This window comes from Helianthus annuus, chromosome 4, assembly GCF_002127325.2.
Source record: "Helianthus annuus cultivar XRQ/B chromosome 4, HanXRQr2.0-SUNRISE, whole genome shotgun sequence".
NCBI classification, from domain to species: Eukaryota; Viridiplantae; Streptophyta; class Magnoliopsida; order Asterales; family Asteraceae; genus Helianthus; species Helianthus annuus.
Genome location: NC_035436.2, coordinates 114,990,998 through 115,000,519, shown reverse-complemented (window position 1 = coordinate 115,000,519; position 9,522 = coordinate 114,990,998).

Genomic DNA, 9,522 nt, shown 5'->3' with positions numbered 1-9,522 from the left:
TGTCTGAGGGTGATATGCTGTGCTCATGTCTAATCGTGAGCCGAAGGATTTGTGCATCGCTTGCCAAAGCTCTGACGTGAATCGTGCATCCCGATCCGAAATGATAGAGGTTGGCACTCCGTGCCTCGAAACAACTTCTTTCAAGTAGGTGTCTGCTAAGGTAGAAAACTTATCCGTTTCTTTGATAGCCAAGAAGTGAGCAGACTTTGTGAGTCGATCAACGATCACCCAAATAGTGTCATTCCCACGCTGGGATCTAGGTAAGCCTGTAACGAAATCCATGGAAATTTCTTCCCATTTCCACTGTGGTATCCTGGGTTGTTGTAGTAGACCTGCGGGTTTCTGATATTCGACCTTGACTCTCGCACAGGTCAAGCACTTGCCAACATAGGTGGCGATGTGGGCTTTCATACTTGGCCACCAGTATGTTGTTTTGATATCGTGGTACATTTTATCCGCCCCTGGGTGTACCGAGTAGCGAGACTTGTGCGCTTCGTCCATCACAAGCTCTCGTAAACCACCATAAAGTGGAACCCAAATACGCCCCATTACATAGTAGGCGCCGTCTTCCTTTTGTTCCATGCGTTGCCTTGAGCCGCGTAAGGCTTCAGCTTTGACGTTTTCGGGTTTTAGTGCTTCTATCTGAGCAGCTCGTATCTGTGCAGGAAGACTGGACTGAATAGTAAGCTGTAGCGCTCGCACGCGCTTAGGTAGAGTGTCTTTCCGACTGAGGGCGTCGGCCACAACATTGGCCTTGCCTGGATGATACTTGATGGCGCATTCGTAGTCATTCAGAAGTTCAACCCATCTCCGTTGACGCATATTCAAATCCTTTTGCTTAAGAATATGCTCGAGACTCCTGTGATCGGTGTAAATCGTGCACCTGGTACCGTACAGGTAGTGTCGCCATATCTTAAGCGCGAAAACAACAGCTCCCAGCTCTAAATCGTGTGTCGTGTAGTTTCGTTCATGAACCTTGAGTTGCCGAGAGGCGTAGGCAATAACTTTATCCCGCTGCATCAATACACAACCAAGCCCCTGTATCGATGCGTCACAATAAACCACGAAGTCATCCGTGCCCTCGGGCAGTGAGAGAATAGGTGCGCTGCAAAGCCTATCCTTTAAGTACTGAAAAGCGGTCTCCTGCGTATTACCCCATCTGTAAACGACACCTTTCTGTGTTAGCATAGTAAGTGGCTGCGCGATCTTGGAGAAGTCTTTGATGAATCGTCTGTAGTAACCCGCCAAACCCAAGAATTGGCGTATTTCAGTCGGTGTACGCGGTGCTGGCCAGTTTCTGATCGAATCAACCTTGGATGGATCGACATGAATCCCATCCTTGTTCACCACATGGCCTAAGAAGTGGACTTCACGAAGCTAGAAGTCGCATTTTGAAAACTTTGCGTACAGTTGCTCTTTTCGAAGAAGTTCCAAGATAAGGCGTAAGTGCTGCTCGTGCTCCTCCTGACTCTTGGAGTAGATTAGAATGTCGTCGATGAAAACAATGACGAACTTGTCTAGATAGGGTTTACACACCCTGTTCATAAGATCCATGAAGACTGCAGGCGCGTTCGTAAGCCCGAATGGCATGACAAGAAACTCGTAATGTCCGTAACGAGTTCTGAAAGCGGTTTTGGAGACGTCCTCATCCCGGACTCTCAGCTGATGATACCCTGACCTTAAATCAATCTTGGAGTAATAACACGACCCTTGCAACTGGTCGAATAAGTCATCTATACGCGGAAGAGGATAACGGTTCTTCACCGTCACCTTGTTGAGTTCACGGTAGTCGATGCACATTCTGAACGTACCGTCTTTCTTCTTTACAAATAACACTGGAGCTCCCCAAGGCGAAGAGCTTGGACGAATAAATCCCTTTTCCAAGAGCTCTTGCAGTTGCTTCGACAGTTCTTTCAGTTCGGTTGGAGCTAAACGATACGGTGCACGAGCTATAGGTGCTGCTCCAGGAGCCAACTCAACCTGAAACTCAACTTGACGATGAGGCGGTAAACCGGGTAAATCTTCAGGAAACACCTGAGGGAAGTCACGTACAACTGGAATATCCTCCAGCTTCTTTTCCTTTGCTGCTGCATCAGTAACGAGAGCCAAAATGGCAGTATGCCCCTTTCGTAAACATTTCTGAGCCTTCAAGTAAGAGATGATGCTAACCACAGCACCACTCTTGTCGCCTTGAACTTCGAGAGGTTCCTGACTGGAGCGAGGAATACGAATAACTTTTTCCTTGCATAAGATCTCCGCGTGATGTTGGGATAACCAATCCATACCGATGACGACGTCAAAGCTACCCAATACTATGGGTATGAGATCAATCGAGAAAGTCTGACCCGCTAGAACAATACCACAACCCTTGACTACATGAGCGGCTTCTACACTTTTACCATTGGCTAGTTCTACGACGTGTTTGGTGTCTAGGGGTGTTGGTGTACGTTTTAATAATTTACTCATTTTCAAGGACATATAACTTGTATCAGCACCCGAATCAATTAAGACAGTAACATAAATATCGTCGAGAAGGAACTTACCCATAACCACATTGGGATCATTCACTGCATCTCCTCGACCCAACACAAAAGCACGACCACGAGCTTCATTGCCGTTGTTGTTGTTGTTTCCCCCGTTGTTGTTGTTACCATTACCCTGATTGTTGTTATGGTTGTTGTTGTTCTGGTTTCTGTTCAGCTGAGGGCAATGCCTTTTGAAGTGACCCTCTGCACCGCACTGAAAACACCCTTTGTTACCCTGCTGTTGATTCTGCTGTGCTGGTGGCTGCTGCTGATTCTGGTTCGCAGGTCGAGCGCTTCTACAATCTTTGGCCTCATGACCCATCTTGAGGCATCTTTGACAACGAACCTTATTACACTGGCCGCTGTGATGTTTGTTGCAGTTGTTACACTTTGGGAGGTTTCCTCGATACCCTCCCTGTCGGTGGCTGCCTGAGGAGTGCTGACTGGGACTATGGTAACTGTCTGTCTTTCGTTGCTGAGCTTGTGACTGTACTGAAGCTGACCCCTTGCTAGAATCCCCATCCCATTTTCTCTTACTTTCACTGGGAGTAGCAAGTGTAGTAGAAGTAGTAGTGGTAGCAGTAGCACTGATACGCTTTGGAAGTCTGTTCTGATCCACTGCCTGATTTGTGATGCGGTGAGCGAGGCGCTGAATAGCCTGAAGGTCGTCAAGATTGGCCGATGTTACATGGCTCTGGATTTCTGGTGCCAAACCCTTGAGATACAACTCAATACGCTTGTATGGAGGGTCCACCATAGTTGGACATAACACAGCCAACTCATTTGATCTCTTGGTGTAAGCTTCGATTTCCGACCCAACCATTTTCAGGTTATACAACTCGTCCTCCAACTTGTGAATATCTTCTCTAGTGCAGTATTCCCTCTTAATCAGTTCCTTGAAATCATTCCAGGGTGTGGCGTTAGCAGCTGCCAACCCTAAAATCTGCACTTGTGCGTTCCACCAAGTGAGCGCAATCCCTTCAAGTATGCCAGTGGCGAACTTCACCCTGCGAGCCTCAGGGCATTCACACATCTCGAAAACCGACTCGAGCTTTTCAAACCAGTAGAGGAGTCCAACTGCTCCCTCCGTGCCACTGAACGTGTTAGGACGACAATCCATGAAATTCTTGAAGGTGCACACAGGCTGCTGCGCGTGTTGACCTATTGTGTACGATTAGGACAAAGTTAAATACGAGAGTTAATGTAGGATCTAAAGATCCTAGTGTGCATCTATACTGCAGGGTATACTACCTGCTTGAGCAGCTGCAAGTGCCGCAGCAACTTGAGCCTGAACAAGAGCCTCTAGCTGGGCTTGAGTCATGTTGATACGTCCGGCCATTGATCTTCACATCAAAGGCATCATAAGTGAGAAAAGTTCGCGAATAGTGCGATGACAGAAGAGTGTAAGCACATAGATGTTCTTAACCAATAACAAGTTGTGAGCAAAGTAATGTAAGCATACTACGAGCAAAGTTCTATGCAATTCTAGCAAGCAGGTAATAAACATAAACCTTATTACCTAGGATGTCGAGTCTTGCACGTGGAGCGAAGCGTCGTTGTGGATCGTTGAGAGCACTGTTCTGGTTATAGTCTGGTTTTAATAAAAACGTTTTCCCATATTAAAACCAAGTTCTCTATAACCAATGGCTCTGATACCAATCTGTCACACCCCCAAAATCCACCTGCGGGGTATCACCGCTTGGGAGTGTGACTGACCAGGATCAAGCCACCAATCATACAGAACATTGTATAAAGTAAAAGTAAATGCAATATAAACCAAACCAATTCCATATGAAAGGTGTTTCCAAAACATAAGTAAGTTGTCATTGTTTAGCGGAAGCGTATTATTGTAAAACCCATCGCAAATAAGTATCAAATATCAAAAGTGTTTAACAAGATGATCAAGATCCAAGCCCCACAACGACCAGCTCCTCCGTGTGCAAGCTCCATATACCTAACGTCCTGCAAGGCATGTAACAGAGGGTCAACAACTAGTTGAGCGAGTTCACAGAAAGTAAATGCGTAATAGTAAGTTCGTTTGTAACAGGTGGCTCTACTGGGCCGTTAGTACGTTCTATTGGTGGGGGCTTCCCATGTTGTATAACCACTAGACTAATCGTATCTATAAGTATCCTTCACAACCGAGGATAGTGATCAGTATAGGTATCCTGCACATCCGAGGATAGTGATCAGTATAAGTATCCTTCACAACCGAGGATAGTGATCAGTATAAGTATCCTTCACATCCGAGGATAGTGATCAGTATAAGTATCCTTCACAACCGAGGATAGTGATCAGTATAAGTATCCTTCACATCCGAGGATAGTAATATGGTAGTCTAGTCATAGTGTCAGTAGTGTATCTATTCAACCTTATCCTTTCAATCCCATTCCCAACACCCCGGGAATCCCATGCCTTGGTAAGAGTGTGAACTCACCTTGGTTTGCTCGGTATGCTAGGTTATGCACTCACAAGTAATTAATCAAATCCTATTGTATGCACGTATAACAAATCAGTTCATGTTCGCAATGATACGCATGTAATCTAATGTCACATAGTGCTTGATAGCCAATATCATGTATCAATCATGTATCACGTAACAGTTAACCCATTCATACAATTCACGTAATTCATATGAACATTTACATGATCATGCACCTCTCAAAAACTCAGACAAGTATGGGGGGGTCTCCCCTGTTTAAAACTTGGGTAACACATGATATATCATACAACTTCGGACATACATGAAGCACACAAACTCGGTCTCATTAACTTAATATACTCGGACCATTTGATTTTCATCAAATAAACTCGACCCATCACATAACATAAATAAACTCGGTCCAATTGAAGTGTTATACTCGGACCACATGATAAACTCCGCCCACATTAATAAACTCGGTCCAATTTAGAGTGTTATACTCGGACCATATAATAAACTCGGTCCAATGGAAATTTAATAAACTCGGACATATATAAAAGTCACTAAACTCGGATATGATACCTTCATTAAGCTCGGACCAAATGACATTTCATTAAACTCGGACCCAACTATCATCACTAAATTCGGACCATTAAACTCGGTCCAATCATCTTCACCAAATTCGGACCATTTGGAAACATTAAACTCGGATCATTATATTCATCAAATAAGTTCGGTCCATGTATTCATCAATTAAACTCAGACATGTTTTCATTTAACACTCGGATCATGTTACACATATTAACCTCGGACATACTTCATCACATTAAACTCGGACTAGGTGTTGCATATTAAGCTCGGACTACATGATAAACTTTAAAGTCAGGCCATCAATTCTCCTAACAAAGTCGGACTAAGGGTATCATATTAAACTCGGGCATGGGGTGATCAATAAACTCAGATTACCTCGATTAGTTTAAACTCGGACATTTATGATTTGTGAATAAACTCAAACATTCAACTATGCGTGCATTCCAACATTCCACATACTCAACAAGATCAAAGCAGTTACGTATATCATTCTCCAGTTACGTTTTACAGCCAAGCAAACCCTAAATCTAATCGTATCGACGGCAGAAAACAAGATTATTCAACCGATGTTAAACCACGACAATCATCACAATGATAACCTATCAAGCATGCATCTAATCATGTCGTAATCTCGACTATCCAGGGTTAAATCACAGAATATCACATGAGAAACTAGGGTTTTCCATGAACACATGATCAAGAAATCAATAAACAATCAACGCACAATCATTAACAATTACCTTGAATGATTCTAGAGAAGGAGGAATCAAGTGATGATTATCTAGTGCCAATGATGATGGTGATGATTGCTAGGGAGCCAAAGAAATGAGAGTACGTGCTTGAATTCTTGTGTGTGTAGTTTAGTGAAGGATTTAGGGTTAAGTATAGTTTAAGTTCACTAATGACCCTCTACACCCTTAACTAATCTATTTTACAGTATTACCCCATCTCAAAACCATTTTCTAATTTTATCACTAAGTTCATATATTTACCAATTTCACAATTAGCAAACAACTATGCACAATCCAATAATCAAAACATATATAATCCCATGGAAAATCAATTGTGCAAATACACGACTAATCAATACATGAACGTGCAATAAATACGAAATAGAATCTTAGAAATTCAAGTTGTCACAGTTGCCTGCAAATTCTACAGGTTTACAGGCAAGGAATTCTTTGTAAGTGCAACCAGGTGTTGCAGCTTTCATCTTTTTGTGTACCGGGGCCTGAATTCCATTGTTATTATTATTACCACCTCCGTTAATACTATTACTTGCAGTATCGTCGTGCGTACGTTTACTAGGGTGAGCTTGCGAAGGCTCAACAGGACTTTTTACCGCAGCGAAGATAGCTGGGATAGCATTAACTATTCCTTGAGCAACGATATTTTCTATGTCTTGCCGATTTAGGAAGTGATCCTCGTTAATATGTTCTGACTGGTTAACTTCGTTAACTGGTTCATTTACAGCGTGTTCCATCTGAATGTTTATGAACTATTATTTAGCACAAATACTTTGAGTCCATTATATAATCAAACTTTATTTAAGAAAACAACACACAATCTTATAGATCTATTACAACTGATATTTCAAAAACATACTATTATTTTAACAACTACATCCTGCATTTCGTTTATTCCCTCGTACTTATTTATTTACCAGGGTTAGTCTTTGTTTTGCTACTTATCTTGATTATGGATCAAGGTTCGCAGCAGTAGTAGCTAACATATAAAGGTCTGACCATTTTTCCTCTAACTCGTCTTCCCACTATGGGTTTTTAGCGGTTTCCTTATTAATCACTATTTCTTTTGATTTGGACGTTCGTATTTTCTCTTGACTTTTTCTAATAATCCAGTCTCTTTTCTCGGGAGTAAGTGGGTTTTCATAGGATGCTTTACGGATAAATATTCCTTCACTAGTGTTTACTGAATATCTCGAGGAGTTTGGTCGGGATGAGGTTTTCTTAGTCTTTTGGGCACAGTCTAGTTGATAGTAATTATCCGAGAGCTTTTGTTTACCCATTCTGTACATTAACAAGTAGGCAATTAATACTAATTAACAATTAAGGAAACAAATAATCACATAACAATTACATCCAAAATTGTCGACTTTGCGACTATTCGATTTTTATATATTTTTAATACTATCCGTCCGTACACACTGCTTATCTTACAAGGTTTTATTTTAAACTATTTTACAAGAGTTATATTTTACTATTATACGTTACACCACCCCCTGCATTTTCCGTTGACTGGCTTTTTCAGTAACGACGTTCCCTCTCGTCGTATTTCCAGGAGATCTGATCTCCTACCTCCCGAATTCTATTTCCTGCATCCACCAACTCTTCGCTATAGTGGCGAAGTTCAGCTAAATTTTCGTTACTCATTGGTGGGTTGGGTATAGGTTCCGGGTCGAATTGAGGGAGAAAAGTGTTAGGGCTATTCATGATGTTCTGAAATTGCCAGTCGGCAGACCACCACTGTTCTAAGGTTCCTGGAAAAGGTCTAGGGTGCATAATAGGGTCTGGAATAGCAGGTTCTAGGTTAACAGGCAATAGAGCTTCTGCTGGGTGGCTAAAGAGGGTTTCATCGGTTGACCCAATGATATCTCCTAGCGACAGTTTACGATCTAGCTCTTCCTCCCAAGATAGGGGTTCCTGATTTTGTCTAGAACTCTCTCCAATTTCTATGCTTTTTCCTTTGTTTTTTGGGTCGTCCTTTTTCATGGTTTTCTGAGTTGCGGGCTTCTTCCTACGCACACGCCTCCAACCTGCCCACCTGTGTCTCTTTTTCACTACTTTGGGTTTTTCCTGAGGCTGGGCTTTAAATACCATGGGCTCCTCTACGTCCGCCTGGTATCCAGTAGTAATACCGGTGATATCCCTATCTGTACTATGGCAATCACATAAATCACAGAATGGCAATCAGATAAATTAAGTATTTTCTAAATACTTAATTGGCTTAAATCAGTGGCTCTGATACCACCTTTTTCTGTCACGGCCCCCGTGTCCTGTTTGACCCGGTCCAGGAGCCGCGGAACAGAAATCACGTGGTATTCATTTTCACAGCGGAAGTCTTATCAGGATCGTTTTAAACTTGAAAATACCCGAGTTTTATTTATTTATAATTCGGGATAACCCTGTAATTTACAGTAGAGAAATTTCATAATTTCTTCATTTCACAAACATGTTTATTTCTTTACTCGAGCCACTATTTTAAGCTTCAGAGTGCTCCTGAGCACTTGTACTTGATTCAAAGTAGGTCACCTGAAACATGTTGTAAAAATATTTTGTCAGCGGGGAAATACTGAGTGAATCATTCATTTTAATAAAAAGACACCTAGTTATAATTTATAGCATAAGAGCGATTATAATGGCAGTATTTTATTTTTATCTGGCGCCGGTGTCACTTCCTGGTGACAATGGTCATGCCACTATTGGGTCCTTCCCCAAGTAGTGACGATTATCACTGTTAGGACTTATTTGCCTAACCGTGAGAGATTAGTAATGTGCACAATACCCCACTAGCCAGTGATTCAAGATAACCACGACTTAATCCCTGTAATTATAACCTTTGAAAATAATTTGAGGTATTGTAAAACAGTTGATAAAAAAAGAGAATGACTCACTTTGCAAGTTTAATGAGCGAAGGTTTAGCCTACCGATTAGCTTGATTAACCTAATTCAAATAACAATGCACACGAAAACTAGGTCAGTAACTAGTACAGCATTTACGATAATTCACGAGTTGTAACCCTCAGAACGAATGACAAAGTGCAAATACTCGAATATCCAGCGGATTCACAACGAATAACAGAGCATAGCCCGAATTTGGGCAATACCCAAATATCCTGTCAGAATCACGACGATTAACAAAGTATAACCCTAATGCGGGCAGCACTTAAACATCATGTTGGATAGTTTCAATCGATCGGATATTTAATCGTAGCAGCGATTGAGTTATTACCCTGTTTGTCGCAAC